At 41.6% G+C, this 19,779-nt stretch overlaps 1 protein-coding gene across 4 annotated transcripts in view; it reads right to left on the bottom strand.

Annotated features, from left to right (window-relative positions):
- The window catches only part of LOC311232723 (uncharacterized protein), a 103,075-nt gene extending 87,166 nt beyond the window's left edge, over positions 1–15,909 (bottom strand). For all 4 annotated transcript variants that reach the window (XM_084338298.1, XM_084338302.1, XM_084338301.1 and 1 more), the window contains exon 1: positions 15,808–15,909. The gene's annotated coding sequence lies outside the window, so the exon portion shown is untranslated. The remainder of the gene's footprint in view (positions 1–15,807) is intronic.
- Positions 15,910–19,779: the final 3,870 nt, after the last annotated feature.

Genomic DNA, 19,779 nt, shown 5'->3' with positions numbered 1-19,779 from the left:
TCGCGTGACTCCCTTGACTTCCGATTCCCTTATTGATACCACGTGTTTCCGTCCGACGTCACGTATGACGTAACGCCGCACGCGAGTTTGTTTTGGAACGGAGCGATCATGGCTGCAAGAAAAAGACGTTCCAAAGCATGGCTTCACTTTACCAAAGTAGATGAAAACAGCGCAAGTTGCAGCATTTGCAAAATGACCATTTCACATAAGGGGGGAAATACAAGTAACATGCTAAAGCATTTATCAACACGGCATGCCCTTAACGTGCTGGAAGAATGTCGTGTTTTTGATGTCCTGCGGACGAGTGCTGCTGCTGCTGCATTTACCTCCGTTACCGAAGGTACAATGCATTATTATTATAATAACGTTAGCGCCATGCATGATGATGCAAACAAAACCTAAATGAAAAACGAATGCTTTCATCATCATCATCACTGTATAAATATTCTCCGATTTCAGATGATGACAATCAGAGTGTATCTAATCTAGTGCGGCCAGTGGTTCTCGCGAACCTCAGGAAACCCCTTTCACTTTGGCACAGCGGGGTAAACTCACGCAAGAAAAAGTGAACGAGTTACACCGGGCTGTCACAACATTTGTGGTGAAAGGTTTGCACCCTTATTCCACGGTAGAAGCATCAGAATTTCGGTAGGTGAATTGCTTTCTTAGATGTTACTTGTTATGTCATGTCAGCCTCTGTGTGTGTGTGTGTATCTGTGGCTGTTTGCCTACGTTTTTGAGACAACAAGTCAATTATGTTCAGGTGATGCTGTAGCACACACGCTGTGAGGCCTGAGTTGATCCGTGAAGAGTTTCTAATTTAATTTAGGCAGGCAACTCAGTGTTAGTTGTTTTTACTTTTAACGTTTATTTATACAGGTAGGTAAGTTATTGATAACGAATTCTCTTTTGCAACAACGACCTGTTCAATAGATTCAATTAGTTTAAGAGAATCTCAAATAAATTATTTTATTTACAGTAAGTGTGTAGTTAAAAAAAAGTACAGTTTTTGTATTTTTCTGACATGGGGGGCTCAACAATAAAAGGACAATCAGAAATGTCAAGTTGCATGTTGTTATTCTACCAGCTTAGTTCTGTTGCATTCCCACAATGTTCTGTAGGGAGATGACTAGGGATGCCCCCCGGACCCCGGTTTTAAACGGGAACCGGTACTATATTAGAAAATACCGGAGTATTTATAAGCTCTGACGTCCTCGGTACTGCTATCGATACTCTAGAGAAATTATTATTATTATTATTATTATTATTTAAAAGTTGTGAACGATCCTCTCTGTCTCTGCACGAGAAGCGAGCAGTGCTACACATAGACATACGGGTCCTACATACGGGTACTCCTTAATGAAAGTTCTGTCCCCGACGCCCCGTGCTATAGCGCGCGGCACACAGACAGCAGCTCTGCATGCACTGAGTCGTGATCATGGCGGATAGAGCGAAGCGTTCTAAATAGTGATGCACCGATGTGAAAATTGTGGCCGATACCGATAACCGATATTAATATTGCTGTTCTGGCCGATACCGATATTTACCGATGTCGATATCTCTGTATAGAAAACACTTTTTTACGATAATCAAATAAAGAGCTATTTTCCAAAACGCATAATTTTTTTTGCTTTTGTAACTTATTTTCAGAAATGACTGATATTTTGAAACTATTTAAGGCCAAAACATGTAAAAAGAAGAAAAAAAAGATAATAAAAAAAAAAAAAAAAAAAAAAAAAAATTTAATATCGGCCCTATCTTGATATCGGACCGATACCGATGTGTAAAAAAACGGCCATATCGGCCGATATTATATCGGCGGCCGATATATCGTGCATCACTAGTTCTAAAGTATGGATATACTTTACAAGGGTCAATGCCGACAATGCACGTTGCCACAAGTGCAACAAAACATTTGCCAGTAAGGGTGGCAATACGAGCAAATCAATTTATCAAAACATCTGTTGGCAAAACATGATATTAGTGTGCAGAAATGCGCGTATTCGACTGCCTTGCGCGCAGTGTTCCATCTGCATCCACTGCAGCCGTAACCCAAGATACGGAGTTGCCTAGGCTAATAACGAATTATTACAAATAGGCTAATAAACAAAACAATTGTTTAGCTACAAATACTACAATCTAAACTTTTTATAGATCGTCAAGCTGAGGCGTCAGCCACTATGTCCCAGCCCAGTGAGCCCAGGGCCACACACATCCTCCTCCCTCTACCTCCCTCCACCACCCAAAGTCCTTTCTCCCTAGCAGCTAGAGGAAGGATGACAGAGGATAGGGTGAACGAGTGTCACAGTTCTGTTAGCCTTTTGCATTTGTTGTTTATTATAAAAAGTCTATAATTCAGAGTCAGACACATTTAAAACATTGTTGCTGCTGTTGCTGAAGAAATTATATTAATTTATTATATTTATTTATAAAGTTATATAAAAGAACATTGCTGCTGCTGTTGCTGAAGAAATTATATTTATTTATAATACTTATTTATAAAGTTGTATTTATAAATAATAAAGCAATGTTGATTCTGTTCTTAATTAATTGTCTTTTTTTCTTGCAAAAAAAGAACCAAAAAGAACCGATAAGAGTATCGATAAAGTACCGAACCGTTAAGCAGTATCGATAAGAGTAGTAGTATCGATAAAATCCTAACGATACCCATCCCTAGAGATGACAAAGGCTCTCAACCCCAAATATAACCCCCCATCCAGAGAGAGTTTAACCAACCGCCTGATCCCTGCATGGTATAACGTTGAGAAGGGCAATTTGATTTTGGAGCTAAAGGATGTAACGAAGACAGCCATCACGGCTGATGGATGGACAAGCTTTAGTCAGGACCACTACCTCACTAGGGATGCCCCCCGGACCCCGGTTTTAAACGGGAACCGGTACTATATTAGAAAATACCGGAGTATTTATAAGCTCCGACGTCCTCGGTACTGCTATCGATACTCTAGAGAAATTATTATTATTATTATTATTATTATTATTATTTAAAAGTTGCGAACGATCTCTCCTCTCTCTGTCTCTGCACGAGAAGCAGCGAGTCATTATTACACACACTCCTCGCGAGTCGCGCTACACATACATACGGGTACTCCTTAATGAAAGCGCTGTCAATAGTATGCAGCTGCAGCACGTCAGACAGCAGCGCTTACAAGCCCCGCACATACAAGCCCCGCACACCTGATGTGCTGCAGCTGGAAGCATCTCAGCGCTGTCTCCGTGCCGACGCGCGCTGCACACAGACACAGACAGCTCTGCATGGACTGAGTCGTGATGGCGGATAGAGCGAAGCGTTCACAAGTGCAACAAAACATTTGCCAGTAAGGGTGGCAATACGAGCAATCTATCAAAACATTTGTTTGCAAAACACTATATTAGTGTGCAGAAATGCGCCGTATTCGACTGCCTTGCGCGCAGTGGTCCATCTGCATCCACGTCCACTGCAGCCGGTAAGCCAAGATACGGAGTTTCCTAGGCTAATAACGAATTATTACAAATAGGCTAATAAACAAAATAATTGTTTAGCTACAAATACTACAATCTAAAAACTTTTTATAGATCGTCAAGCTGAGGCGTCAGCCACCAATGTGTCCCAGGCCAGTGAGCCCACCACACATCCTCCCTCTACCTCACCACCCAAAGTCCTTTCTCCCTAGCAGCTAGAGGAAAGATGACAGAGGATAGGGTGAACGAGTGTCACAGGGCTGTGACAAAGTTTGTTGTCAAAGGCCTGCACCCGTTCTCTACAGTGGAGTCCAAGGACTTTAGGTAACAACTAATCATTCAGTGTATATCGTTTTTTTTGTATACATAGTTGTCTAACTTGTCTGTTGTTGTTATAAGTTATTATTGAAGCAGCTATTCCCACCACTCCACACACATTTACAATAATTCAATCATTTCTAATCTTTACTGTAGGGAGATGACCAATGCTCTCAACTGCAAATATAAAAATCATAAAAAAATTATCAAAAAGAACCGATAAGAGTATCGATAAAGTACCGAACCGTTAAGCAGTATCGATAGGAGTAGTAGTATCGATAAAATCCTAACGATACCCATCCCTATACCTCACAGTAACAGTGCATTACATCAAGGAAGGCAAGATAAAGGAGAAGGTCCTCAAAACAAAAGCGGTGTACCAAGCACAGACAGGGACAGTTGTTTATTTATAGATTATTTAAGAAATAAAAGTAAGTTACACTAATAAACCTGTATGTATTTTTTTTCCACCCAACACAAGTTACCAGGTATCGATAAGGGAATCGATAAAGAATCGTATCGATAAGCAGTATCGATAATGGAATCGTATCGATAAAATCCTATCAATTCCCATCCCTAGTTCTAACCATGACCACTTCACTGTTCTAACCATGACCACTTCACTGTTCTAACCATGACCACTTCACTGTTCTAACCATGACCACTTCACTCTCTAACCATGACCACTTCACTGTTCTAACCATGACCACTTCACTGCTCTAACCATGACCACTTCACTGTTCTAACCATGACCACTTCACTGTTCTAACCATGACCACTTCACTGTTCTAACCATGACCACTTCACTGTTCTAACCATGACCACTTCACTGTTCTAACCATGACCACTTCACTCTCTAACCATGACCACTTCACTCTCTAACCATGACCACTTCACTGTTCTAACCATGACCACTTCACTGTTCTAACCATGACCACTTCACTGTTCTAACCATGACCACTTCACTGTTCTAACCATGACCACTTCACTGTTCTAACCATGACCACTTCACTGTTCTAACCATGACCACTTCACTGTTCTAACCATGACCACTTCACTCTCTAACCATGACCACTTCACTCTCTAACCATGACCACTTCACTGTTCTAACCATGACCACTTCACTGTTCTAACCATGACCACTTCACTGTTCTAACCATGACCACTTCACTCTCTAACCATGACCACTTCACTCTCTAACCATGACCACTTCACTGTTCTAACCATGACCACTTCACTCTAACCATGACCACTTCACTGTTCTAACCATGACCACTTCACTGTTCTAACTAGGGCTGGGCGATATAACGATAAATATCGCGATATATTTTAATAATCGATATCGAATATCGAAAAAAAAAAAAAAATCGAAAAATCTTTTTTTTTCTTTTTCTTTTATAATTTTTTATTTTTTTACCTGCAACAGGGCAGTTTTAAAACCAGAGACAGTGGACAGACTTGTCTTTCTTGCCTGCAACTTAAAGTAATGGCTTTGCTTGTCCAAATGACAATACTGACCAAATTCAGATTTCTTTTTCTCTTGTCCATTTATTTTGTTTGCTTTCTAATTTAAAATACATTTTGAAACCGTCTGTACACAGTAGGCTATGTGTGCTAGCAGAACTAGACTCCAGTCACGAGTCACAGTGCACATGTGCGGTGGTTTGTCCACCAAAAAAGCGCCAAAAGATCGAAAATAAACTAGCAGAGCCAGAACTGTTCAACTCCTCTGGAGCCACAGCCAGCAGAGAAGCCGGTTTACTTTAGCTTTTAAACCAGCTGCAGCCTGAGAACTGGAGTGTGAGGGGATGTAACACTAAAGATGGCGGCAATGACAAAGAATTGCTGCAAAATAAACATACATCTGTTGTTAAAAAAAAAAAAAAAAAAAAAAAAAAATTATACTTATAACAATTCGATAATTATTGATATCGAGAAATAAAATTAAATTATCATATCGTTATCGCGATATGATTTTTTTCCATATCGCCCAGCCCTAGTTCTAACCATGACCACTTCACTCTAACCATGACCACTTCACTGTTCACATGACCTCACTACATGACCTCACTATAAGGCTGTTTCCCCGAAGCCTGTTTTTGGGATTCGAACTTCGTCACAATTTTTGGGATTCGAACTTCGTCAGGGTTTTTCGAACGAACGTTCGAATGTTCGTTTTTAATAAAACATTAATTAAAAACATTTAATAATATTTTTTTTATTATAAATATCCTCAAACTAAATCCTCAATTTGAATAAAGTGATTAATCTGATTAAATGAGTCTCTTTTTTATTAAATCAACTTTCTTTAATGAATATAACTTAGCAGTTTTTTTAATACTAGAATATTAGTGTAGCCTAATCTTTATCTGCAACTGTGAAGAAAAAACCCATTGGTTTAAACAGAATGAATCTAGACAAGAAATAAAAATAAAAAATAAATTATTAAAAACAAATTAAAATTTTATTTAGAATTCTAATGTTAACGTAACGAACGTTCGGGCTCAGCCTTACCTCACTACAACATGACCTCACTACATCATGACCTCACTACAACAGAACCCCCAGTACATTTACATTTAGTCATTTAGCTGAAACGCTTTTATCCAAAGCGACTAGGGGTGGAACGGTATGCATTCGAACCGTACACCGTTCGATACAACCTCCACGGTTCGGGGCATGTATGTATTGTTCGGTTATATAACGTTAGCCTCGAGCTAGGCTAACGGTACGTTAGCTACGAGCTAACTAACTTTAGCCGTGAGCTAGCAAGCTAACCGTGGAACCGCTCACAGCGAAGTGACTCCACGACACCAGTTCCATTAGTGGGGAAGGGGGGTATGTTGACATGACTTGACAACAGAGGTTCAAATATAACTGTTTATGTTCAATATGAGCCAGGAGACTAGAGCGCGTGTATCAACTGTGTTGGGACGTACCAACTCCACACACCACTGTGGGGGGGGGGGGGGGGTATATATATATATACAGAACCTCACAGCACAACAGAACCTCACAGCAGAACAGAACCTCACAGCACAACCTCACAGTAGAACCTCAACGGATCATGCTCAACGACAATGACACTATTTAACAACCCATCATCTACACTCACAGCACACACATCCACACGCACACACTCACTTTAAATAAACACTCACCGGAACACCCACTCTACTCACTTTAGACACTTTATAATTATTAACAAAGAGATTTGCACTACAACTCATACCTCTTTGCACCTTACCTAAGATGTACCTGATCCCATTGCTGCATTGTACCTCGCTGTTACCCTTTTTTTTTTAAACTCTGTACAGTACATATTGATTGACTGAACACTTTTTGTTTGACTTGGTCTGTTTTATACTTTGTATATAGCACACTCTAAGGAGCCCATACAGAAAAAAACATTTCATGGACAAATATTCTGTATTTTACTATGACGACTATTAAAGAAACTTGAAAACTATAAGAACCGAGTCACAGTATAACAGAAGCATAACAGAACCTCAATATAGCAGAACCTCACAACAGCACCATAGTAGAACAGAACCTCAATAAAACAGAACCTCACAGAATAGCAGAACCTCACAACAGCACTCTAGTGTACACACAGACAGTGGAGCTGTTTGCAGATAGCGAGCAAAAGGATTCTCCGGCGCTGCAGCGGGACCCCATTGGTAACGTTAAGTGCCTTGGTCATTTCACATTCAGCAAGCCCTCAGCTCGAATACGCATTCAATCAATGTTATAAGACATTGATATCAGGAGCTATCTGTAGCTACTGCTAGCCGGCTAGATGACGTTAAGACAACTATTTAGTTCAATCGGACATTTCGTTTTGAACAGTGAATTAACGTCAGCTAACGCGAGCTAACGGAGGTATCAACATGCACTACAAGACTTGCTGCTGGAGCATTTGTTGATATCAGGAGGAGCTACTAGAGTACACACAGACAGTGGAGCTGTTTGCAGATAGCGAGCATTTTGACTTGTTGCGTGGTGGCGATGTCTCGCAGATAATACAAGTACAAGTCTAAAGGCGGTTAGGTGGCCGAGCGGAGATTGCGTTCGTCACCAGCCCCGGAGCTGAGCTGGATTTGCCTGTTCGAATCCAGCTCACAGCTCCGGGGTTGTCACCAGCTTGGCTGGCCGTCTGCACTGATACAATTGGCTGTATCAGAGGGTGGGAGAAGCTGGCGGGGTGGGTCCGGGTCGTTGTAAACAGCGACTCCTACAGTTCGGTCGGGGCGCCTGCTAAGCGCGGATTGGACGTGAGGGGGATAGTGTGGTCCTCCCACACGCTACGCCCTCTCAATGAGAATCCGCGCTGCCAGGTGAAAAGAAGCAGTGATTGGCTGGACGTGTGTCGGAGGAAGCACGTGGTAGCCTCCACTCTCCCAGATGATCTGACTGTGGGGGGTAAGTGCGCAGCGACCAGGAAGGGACTGGGAATTGGCATACGACTAACATTGGGATGGGAGAAAATCGGCGGAAAATGGAGGGGGAAAAAGACAAATAATAAAAAAAAAAAAGTACAAGTCTAATTATATAATATATATATTTTATTAAAAAAAAAAAACGTTTTATATAAAATAATTTTTAATTTCTTTTTAATCAAAAACGATCGGTATCGGATCGGTATCGGCCGATATGGCTCACGACGATCGGTGATCGGTATCGGTGGCAAAAAACGTGATCGGGGCATCCCTAATGTTTACCAACATAAGACACTTAATACAGCCACATAGGCCTGCCGCGATAAGCAATAAATCGATTAATTGCCGCGATAATTAAAATGAATGCAATGATTTTGACGGGCGCGATTAATTGCTATTTGCGCGTTTGTTTTAATGAGGCGGAACCAGTGCCCCTTGCAGTCTCTCTCCGTGTGGGTTGGCCGCTGGCGTTACTACAGAGCACAGCACGGGAGCTCCGTGGGGCAACGCCACATAGCTTAACTACATTTCTCAATAGTGTTGCTCCTTTTAACCAAGTAGCGTTATTTGTAGTGTAACGTTAGAATAACACAGAATAACGTTAATACAATTACATGCATCATTGTTTACAATGAACGGGTGGGGCTAGTCAAAGCACTGGAGACGGGGACAAGTTAAACATGAATTAATTTATTATAACGGGTCGTTTTCGAGTCGTGCTGCAGTGCCTACGCACCACAGCTATTCTATTATATACTGCTTTGACGCGTCCTCCTCATCGTTGATTGCCTGTAGTAGCTGCATCTAACGTTAGTAGCTAACGTTAAAACTAAAAAACACAACCAGACGAGACAAGTTGTCGGCTAGGATAATCACAACAATACTTCCGGTCCGGTCGGTGGGCTTCAAAATAAAAGTCTTAAACCGGAAAAGACGGAGCGGTGGGCTTCAAAATAAAAGTTTTGGGAAATAAATTTCTCAAAAAAATTCTCTAACCGGTCGCAATAATATCGCTTATCGCGATATTTTCGGGGGCAATTAATCGCCCAGCAAAATGTGTTATCGTGGCAGGCCTACAGCCACACAATACAGTTTAAAACTCATATCTACTGTTAGTCATTGTATTTGAGCATCATTTAGCCCCTTCTTTCCCAACAACATGCTAACTTAGCATGACATGACAACATGGTTGGTACCAGTGGATTCCTACGTTTGTCTAGTTTCATTCGTATGCCACCAGTGTCTTCATGCTAACTACGAGTACAGTGTGTATGAGTTATGATTCTGCTCCTGAAGAAGAGTTTAATAAGAGTTACAGTTTAATAAGAGTTACAGAGTGAAGTCCCCCCCACCCTCCCCCACAGCAGCACCAGACACAGATGAAGACAATTACCTGGAACTTGACGACATTAATACCACAGCAAATAAAAACGGACTACACATTTTTCATCTGAATGTAAACAGCATAAAGCATAAGCTGGATGAAATAAGAAACCGGTTTATGAGCGGTAAGGTAGACATAATATGCTTTACTGAAACTAAACTTGAACCATCTGTAACAGATCCTGAAATAGAGTTAGGCCTAACAAAATTAATAGTTGGTTTCAGGTTGCCGACCGACCCTGCCGATTTAGGTGCGACCCAATATATTTTATGAGTTTTTAAAAAAAAATATTAAAAAAAAAAAAAACAGATTTTTTTTTTTAATACAGTTTCATAGAAATCTTAGTCAAACATTTAGTATTATTGATATTAAACATGCTGGCAGAGTACATGCATCCATGTTGTTGTGAACATTTTAATTAAATAAAGAAATTCCCTATCCATAGTCGCCGTGGGAAAGAATAAAATAAAAAAATAAAATAAAATAAATTCCCTACCTACCCATGGCCAAACTGACAACCAACCTGAAACCAACTATTAATTTTGTTAGGCCCTAGAGAACTATACCATAGTCCGTAATGACAGAAACCAGTATGGAGGTGGTGTTTGTATGTACATGCATAAGGACACCAAATTCATTACCCGTACTGACCTTCATCATGAGACAATTGAAACCGTATGGGTGGAAATTCTATTTGAAAGGGCAAAATCTGTTCTAGTCGGCACAATATACAGACCGCCAGATCAAACTGGCTTTTATGATACTCTGGATGTGTGCTTAGCTGGAGCTGAGGATGCTGAAAAAATTCTTATTGGGGATTGGAACACGGATATGCAACAAAAAGATGCACCCGTCTTCAAATCCTTCAATAGGTTTTGTGATTTGCACGGCCTCAGCCAGCTAATCACCCAACCCACAAGGGTATGTGAATCGACAGTTTACTAATTATATATATAATTATATGCTCTACAGTGCGTATTTGCCCCTAATAGTATGCGTGTGTGCACACCGGAAAAATCATTTACTTGCAGTGCGAGACAGACGAGTGATTGTGAAGATTACAAAACAGCTCCGCTGTTAATAGTTCAGATTGAAACTGGACTGAAATTCAGTTTTTGGGTGGAATGTTTGTTCCAAGGAGGAGGGAGGCGGGGCCCGCTGCGTGTTACAGGGAGATGCTTCCAGGCACTTGAGAGGTGCGAACACAGAGAGAGCGCTCTGCTCTCATCAAGCATTACACTGCTATCTTAACGTTAGCAAGCTAAGCATCTGCATAGCGCGACCTGTGTAACGTTAAGTAACTTGTGTTCGGCGGGGAAAGACCGTTCCATTTGTAACACAACTACAAAGAATAACATCCAAATCCGATCCCGATGCGCATTTCCTTCATTCCACAGCGCTGAGCGCGCAACGTATTTCATTGATCGATCTGGCCAGAGCCTATACTCAGAAACGTTGCGTGTGTGGGGTTTTTCATCAATTTGAAACAAGCCTCTTGACTGTTGGAATTAGGGATGTTAAAAATAAAATATCTAATAATATTATTCAATATTAGACATTCATTGATCCAGAGGCAACCGGTTATTCGTCTGCTATTTGTAGATGTATCAAGAAAACAACACAACTTGCCCTCAGGGACAATAATATTTAATCTATTTAGATAGAGTATGTATGTATTATTTACAGATAATTGAAGGTACGTACCTCAAAACATGAAACCAAGCCATGATGTCACACATCGTGTGTGTGTGTGTGTTACTTGAACAATTGTCACTGTGCTCCTAAATTTCTGTGTGCTCCTAAATTTGTATTTAGATTTTATTTATTAACATTTTATTTAGGAGCACATGTGCTCCTTGGGAAAAAGGTTAGCGTAGGCCGTAGAGCCCTATATATGGAGACATTAACATTACGTTATCAAACATAGGGACGAAGACTGTAAAAAAAAGTGTCAACAATGTTTTATAATCTTTGTTAATTTTCACTATAAAAATATTGTGCCCCCGAAATAAAAAAAAAGCCCCCGAAAAGCAATTAAGGGGGGCAAAAAAAGCCCTTGAAATTTTTTTTTAATTTCTAACCCTGATTGACCTCATACTGACCTCTGACAAGTCCAAGATCTCCAATAAAGGGGTTATAGCATGTGGGTTAAGTGATCATTATATGATATTCTGTACCCGCAAAAAGCTAAAACTAAAGGCTGGCTGTCACAAAACAGTCACATCTAGAGACCTCAAAACCTACTCTAGCGAGGCCTTTAACCTGGAACTGGAGAGTCTGGACTGGTCAGATGAACTCAATGGTACACTGGTTGAAGAAACTTGGCTTGGCTTCAAAACCAAATTTTCATCAATACTAAACAACATGGCTAAGAACCACCAGGGTAAAGAATCGCGCTGAGCCATGGATGCACACTGAAATACTGACCGCTATGAAAGCCAGAGACAAAAAATGCTCTGAGTTTCGTAAAAGTCAGTCAAAGCTTACCAAAAGCACGAGCAGTGAACTCCAAGACCACGTGACTGAACTCAAACTAGAAAGAAACAGACTAAGAAATGACGTAAATTCCATGATCAAAACTGCTAAAAAAAATGTCATCAATGACAAAACCGAGGAAAACAAAAATAAACCATGTGAACTTTGGAAATTACTCAACAATCAACTAGGCTGCAGTAAAAAACTTAAAACCAGGTTCTCAAACATAAACATAAAGACGGACAACACGCTCATCACAGACAAGCTGGATGTAGCCAATTACTTAAACACTTTCTTCACAAACATAGCCACAACACTGGTAAACAAACTACCCTCCCACTCAGGGCAGTATGGGGTAGAACACATAGTAGCATACTACAAGAATCTAGGCGTCCACAAAGACGACTTCAAACTGGAAATGGTAACTACAGATGAGGTACTCAAAAAACTGAGCGCCCTCCAACCAAACAAGGCCACTGGCCATGACAACATCCCCTCCAAATTCCTCAGAGACTCAGCAGCAGCCATCACCCCAGTCATCACACGCATAATAAACCTCTCCATAAAACAGGGACACGTCCCCAAGGACTTCAAAATTGCGAGAGTAACACCCCTGCACAAAAAGGGCAGCAAATTAGACACAGGCAACTACCGCCCTGTTTCTATCCTTACATCCATCTCGAAAGTCATGGAAAAAATAGTATACGAACAGATCGAAAAGTACCTCGCGGAAAAAAATCTAATCTACGAATTCCAATCTGGCTTCAGAACATCCCACTCCACTGACACATGCCTTCCAGGGTTTCCGTTAGAAAAAATTGTTGCCGGTCTCCGTGACCTGCAAGATTTCAATCTACCGGACAAATGAGATTAATTCCGGTCATAGTTTATTGAGCTTTAAAACAATTGATAGGCAGGCTATATAAAGAATGTCATCCTCAAGGCATGTAGATTTATAATATTATTACTTAAAACTAGGCTACTTTTGCGTATACAGTCATTAATATATTCCAAATAAAATAAGTCCCTCGATACTCCGTGCTGCTGCTGACTTGAAATAAAATAGACCGCGTATGTGGGCAGTCGGTCCGACACTAAACAGCAGTCTGTTATAATCACATTTTTATGAGCTAACGAATTCCGTTATATTGGACATTTGTATTAATTATATCAAGCGAAGAACTGAGAAATTTGGCAGAGAGAGACGGCAACATTATCGTGGGTTTGCGTGATGTATATCTCCACCTCCCAACGACTTGGTGCTGGTCATAATGTCCGGTGAAAACAACTCCCTCCAAGCACAACTTGACCACCCGAACCGTACCAAAACAGGCCAAAATTAAATAGCCCATGCGACGAACGATTCATTACATTCGTTTCATCGTTGCTCCACCAAGCAGCCGGTCCAACAATGAAAGCTGTTGTCAGCGCGAGCCGGCCGCAGTTAGTTTGCAAGAAGCATCCAGCTGCAGACCCGCAGAGCAGCTTTCCAGGTCTGGGGACCGCACTGTGCCAGCAAAGCTGGTGGGTTCTGTGGGTCTGCAGCTGCATGCCTTCCGCAAATCCAGCAGCAAGCTCTCGCTGACACAGCGTCGTCATTACCAGACCGGCTGCTTGGCGAAGCAACGACAACAAACGCAATGATTGTTTCGTTCATCGCATAGGCCACCCAACTCCAGCCCATCCAAATACAATTCAAATAATCAAACTGTGCCCAGAGGGAACTATTTTCACCGGACACTATGACCGGAGAGATTAAATATGTCGGACTTCAACAGATTTTGCCGGTCAAATACCGGTAATTACCGGCTAACGGAAACGCTGATGCCTTCTCTACTTGAACAACCACATCAAACAAGAGGTGGACGCGGGCAAATACTGCGGCATGGTCATGCTGGACCTACAAAAGGCCTTCGACACTGTCAATCACACCATTCTGATTGACAAGCTAAAAGCAATTGGTTTTGATAGTTTATCAGTGAGCTGGATACAATCCTACCTGGAGGGGAGGGAACAGATGGTGGAGGTAAACGGTACCCTATCCCCCCCCCTCACAGTGAGCTGTGGTGTTCCACAAGGAAGCATACTAGGACCGCTACTATTCCTAATTTATGCAAATGACATGTCGTCAGCTTGTGACTGCAACTTGTTTCTGTTTGCGGACGACTCAGCCCTGCTGGTCTCTGACAAGAACAAGTTACAGGTTGAAAAAGCCCTCAGCTCGGAACTAGGCAAAATCTGCATATGGCTCGCCGACAACAAACTATCATTACACATGGGCAAAACAGAGTCCATTCTCTTCGGTTCAAATAACAAACTCAGCAAGACCGATGGCTTCTCGGTTACAGTGGGTGACAATATTATCACAAGGAAAGATGAAATTACCTACCTGGGTTCCATCCTAGAGGCTAATCTTTCCTGTGACAAAATGGCATCCAATGTAATAAAAAAAGTCAACCAACGAACGCGATTCTTGTACCGGATCTCCTCTCTGGTAAACAAGAATACCCTGAAGACTCTAACAGGAGCACTCATTCAAGGGTACTACGACTATGCTTGCACCTCATGGTACCAAAGCACCTCAAAGACACTAAAAAACAAATTACAAACATCTCAAAACAAGCTAGTCAGACTACTGCTTGACCTGACTCCTAGAACCCACCTCACCCCTGCCCACTTTGACAACCTAGGATGGCTTAGAGTAGACGACAGAGTACAGCAACTTGCAATGGGCCTGGTCTACAAGATACACTACGTGACCAAGGTACCCATGTACATGTCAAAATACTTCCCAAAGGTCAGTGAATACCACGATCACAACACCAGAGGGAGCTCCACAAATCATGTAAGATTCGGCTCAAACAAGGGACTAAACACGTTTCGCAATTATGCCACATCAATGTGGAACGCCCTACCTAAAGCTGTAAAGGAATGTGAATCACTACCCACTTTCAAAAACACCTACGTGAGACTGCAATTCGAAACTGGCCCCCACAAATTTCCTAACCTAGTTGTACAGTAAATGACCAAGTAAGGCTTTGTCAGTATTCCAATGTACAGTGTAAAATGTGTGTGTGTCCACTACCCAAACCCCCCCCCCCCCCCCCCACCTCCAATGTACAGCCCTCACCCACCCACCCCCACCCACCCAACCTCCTCCAATGTACAGTTTCTACGCAAAAATGTATATACACTCTTTTTCTGGACACTTTTGTATCACAAACAGTACTGTATTTGCAAATCTGATATGTCACAAATGTATAGATGTAGCAGTACTGTCTATCTGTATGTCATATATGTTATGATGAATTGAAAATGGGGGACCCTGATGTAAACAAGACTAAAGTCTTTCTCTGGTCTGCATCCCCTTAACAATTGTATGTATCGAGCTGTACTGTACCCATTCTGCAATCTGTTAATAAACTTTTCAATCAATCAATTCAATCAATCAATTCAATCAATCAATCCACAATCCACCTGTATACTGTGTTGTTTTACTACCTGTACCCCTCCCCCCCTCCCCCCCATGCTGCTATGATGCCTGAATTTCCCCAAGGGGATCAATAAAGGAATATCTTATCTTATCTTATCAATTCAGTCTTCACAGAGGAGCCCCATTTTGTGTTGTTCTGCCGCCACGCGGGCCGACAGACAACACGACGCACACTGTCGCCGCGTCGTGGATTCACTCACGTTTTAATAACCAAACATGTGTTCAATAATAATAACTACCTTTCTGTCACTAAATATCTCGACGTGGTAGATCTTTTAGGCTCTTCTTCACCGAAATAATCCCGCTGAGTCTCTCCGCTGTTGTTTTTCTCTTCGCTGATGATGGCGATGTCCGCGTCCGCGTGTGACGTCACGTCACCACAAGAGCTGCTTCCTCGAGTCCTCCTCCTCCTTCCTCTCCGTGACGCGGAGCTGCTTCTCTGTACACAGCGCCCCCCGCTGGCAATGGTCGCGTCACTACAAGAGCTGCTTCCTCCTCCTCCTTCCTCTCCGTGACGCGGAGCTGCTTCTCTGTACACAGCGCCCCCCGCTGGCCATGGTCGCGTCACTACAAGAGCTGCTTCCTCCTCCTCCTCCTTCCTCTCTGTGACGCGGACTGCTGGGGGCGTCTATACTCTCCGTAGCCGCATTTCTGGCAAGACGCTCTCTGATTGGCCGACGCCTGTTTTCTACACTGGTTAAGCTTAGCCACTCTTTCGAAGTTGGTTAAGGTTAGAGTTTGTCTTAGCGCGTGGCGATAGAACGCCAGGTAGTGTGCAGGCTGTTCGAATCTATATTAATTGAAAATGGGGGACCCTGATGGAAACAAGACAAACGTCTTTCTCAGGTCTGCATCCCCTTAACAATTGTATGTATTGAGCCGTACTGTATTGTACCCATTCTGCAATCTGTTAAATAAAGTTTTCATTCATTCATTCATTCATGGGCAAAGACACAGCTCGTCACGCGACTGGGCACCAGTGGCCAATCAGAGAGCGTCTGCCAGAAATGCGGCTACGGAAAGTATAGACGCGACGCGGAGCGGCTGGGGTCAAGCAGGAGCTGCTCTGTACACAGCGCCCCCCGCCGGCCATGGTGGGGAGCCACTGCAGCCATATTATTTAGAATAGTTTCTGATTCGATTAAATTAGACTCGATTCGATTCAAATACTAATAATAATAATAGGCAAAAAAACAAAGAAACATAAAACCACGGGGGAAACGGAGAACAATATGAATACACAAGAACATAAAAGCACGAGTAACGGATAACACATACAGGAGTCAGGCACCACACACAGCACAAGTGCAGCACAACAAAGACAGGTCTGGCGTCCAACCAGAGTGCAAATGTAACAGTAAAGTACACTAGTAATATACTATGACATAATGTACAGGTGATTAAACTGGGTATAAAATATATTGATTGATTGATTGATTGATTGATTGATTGATTGATTGATTGATTGAACATTGTATTAACAGATTGCAGAATGGGTATAATACAGTACGGCTCAATACACACAATTGTTAAGGGGATGCAGACCAGAGAGACTTTCGCCTTGTTTACATCAGGGTCCCCCAATTTCAATTCATAATGACATTTATGACATACACGACATACAGATAGACAGTACTGTTACATTTTTTTTTTTTTTTTTATTATTGCAAAACAAAAATTATTAAAAGTCAGTACTCAACACACAATGCATAATGAAACTAACAATCAAGGTGGCTAAAATGACATGCAAGTACAGAAACAGAAAACAAAAAAAGTCTATAATAATATTTTACCGTGTACAGTGTATATCCAACGAAATTATCAATTATACCAATGCCTTATACAGGATATACCCCTAATACCTATTTTCTAAAACCCTACACACATATGCTCCAGCTCGAACCCCCCCCTCCCGGACCCCTCCTTGGATAGTACCTCCATTATCCCTCGCTCCTAACCAGACACTACCATTATAAGCTAGCTTTTATTCTCTCCACCACTTCTAACCACATTGACATTTTGGATTCGTTGAGACCCAGAATTCTTGCTGTAGATATTTCTTGATAAATCACATCGAGATATGTAAGAAACCAAACCTTCCGGCACATTTTTTCCGGTTGAAACCAGCGTGATGCGATCAGTTTTTTAGCTACTGTGATACCCGATAAAACCAATCTCTTTAGCTGTGGATTTACTGCAAACTCAAAAACATCATTCAATAGTAATACAGAGGGGTGTACTGGTATATTCCAAGATACGAGTTTTGATAATTGATGGGTCACATCTTTCCAGAATGCCTTAACTGGTGGGCAGTCCCAATACATGTGCATAAATGTCCCTTCGTCTCCATTTGTACATTGGGAGCATTTTGAGTCTTGTTTAAGACCCATTCTGTTCAGTCTTATAGGAGTCAAGTATGTCCTGTGAATATAGTTAAGATTGATTTGTTGATGGTCCGGGTTCCTTGATGTAAGACGGACATTTGCCCATGCTTCTTGCCAATCAAAGTCACTTTCCAGGTCTGGTATATCCCTCCTCCAGACAGAGTCTAGTTGGAGGGTTTCATACGAGGACGTTAGTAATTGATAATAAAAACCTGATACAAAACCTCTCGATGTCTCTCTTTCATAGAAGAATTTGTGGTATCTGTGGTGTTCAACTGGTATGTCTAATGGAACACCGTGAGACTTCAAACATAGCTGTAACTGTATGTAAAAAAAGCCATGTGGACCCGGTGAGGTTAAACTTTGTGCATATTTCTCCATAACTACAAAAACCCTGGTTATTAAAAATATCTCCTAATGAGTGTATGCCTTGCTCTTCCCATATAGGGAATCTTATAGGACGTTTTTCAATTAAGAGTGCATTGTTATTGAATAAGGGAGTGTGATTATGCCATTTTTGTGGGTTAGGATATTTTTTGTGTTTTGGGCCAAATTTCCGCTCACAGTGCTTGGTTGGTAGTTTAGTGTGTGCTATGTCCTTCAGTCTATGTGGGGCTACTATGTTTTCTTCCAATTCTCTCCAGGATACCAATGCCTGGGGATCAAACCATATTGTCAGTACTGTTACATCTATACATTTATGACATACCAGATCTACAAATATACAGTACTGTTTCTGATACAAAAAGAGTCTAAAAAGAGAGTATTTGAGGGGGAAGAAACTGTACATTGGAGGAGGTGGGGTGGGGGGGGTAGGCGGGGGGGGGGGGGGGGGGAACAATATACATATATATATTTATTATACATTTATACATATATACATTATAATATAATTTTTTTTCTTCTGAGTAATAGTGCTAATCAGATGTATATCACAGATTATTGAGAGTCGGGACAAACAGAAAAGTCTTCTTTATGTTAAAAATCAAGAAATGTATAATAATTAATAATATTTGTTAAATCGAAAGGAAATGTGTATACCCATGTTATTATTCTCATACATTTTGTTACAGTTTCAATTTAATGTGTTTAAATGTATGCTCTGCAGTTAGAAAGTAAGCGGGCAAATACTGCGGCAAGGTCATGCTGGACCTAGAAAAGGCCTTCGACACTTTCAATCACTCCATTCTGATTGACAAGCTAAAAGCAATTGGTTTTGATAGTCTATCAGTGAGCTGGAGGGAGGGAACAGATGGTGGAGGTAAACGGTACCCTATCCCCCCCCCTCACAGTGAGCTGTGGTGTTCCACAAGGAAGCATACTAGGACCGCTACTGTTCCTAATTTATGCAAATGACATGTCGTCAGCTTGTGACTGAAACTTGTTCTTGTTCGCGGACGACTCAGCCCGGCTGGTCTCTGACAAGAACAAGTTACAGGTTGAAAAAACCCTCAGCTCGGAACTAGGCAAAATCTGCACCTGGCTCGCCGACAACAAACTATCATTACACATGGGCAAAACAGAGTCCATTCTCTTCGGTTCAAATAACAAACTCAGCAAGACCGACGGCTTCTCGGTTACAGTGGATGACAATATTATCACAAGGAAAGATGAAATTACCTACCTGGGTTCCATCCTAGAGGCTAATCTTTCCTGTGACAAAATGGCATCCAATGTAATAAAAAAAGTCAACCAACGAACGCGATTCTTGTACCGGATCTCCTCTCTGGTAAACAAGAATACCCTGAAGACTCTAGCAGGAGCACTCATTCAAGGGTACTATGACTATGCTTGCACCTCATGGTACCAAAGCACCTCAAAGGCACT

This window comes from Notolepis coatsorum (genome assembly GCF_963971535.1).
Source record: "Notolepis coatsorum genome assembly, contig: SUPER_7_unloc_2, whole genome shotgun sequence".
Lineage (NCBI taxonomy): Eukaryota > Metazoa > Chordata > Actinopteri > Aulopiformes > Paralepididae > Notolepis > Notolepis coatsorum.
The sequence above is the reverse complement of the archived record's forward strand: the minus strand, read 5'-3'. Positions and strand labels throughout refer to the sequence as shown.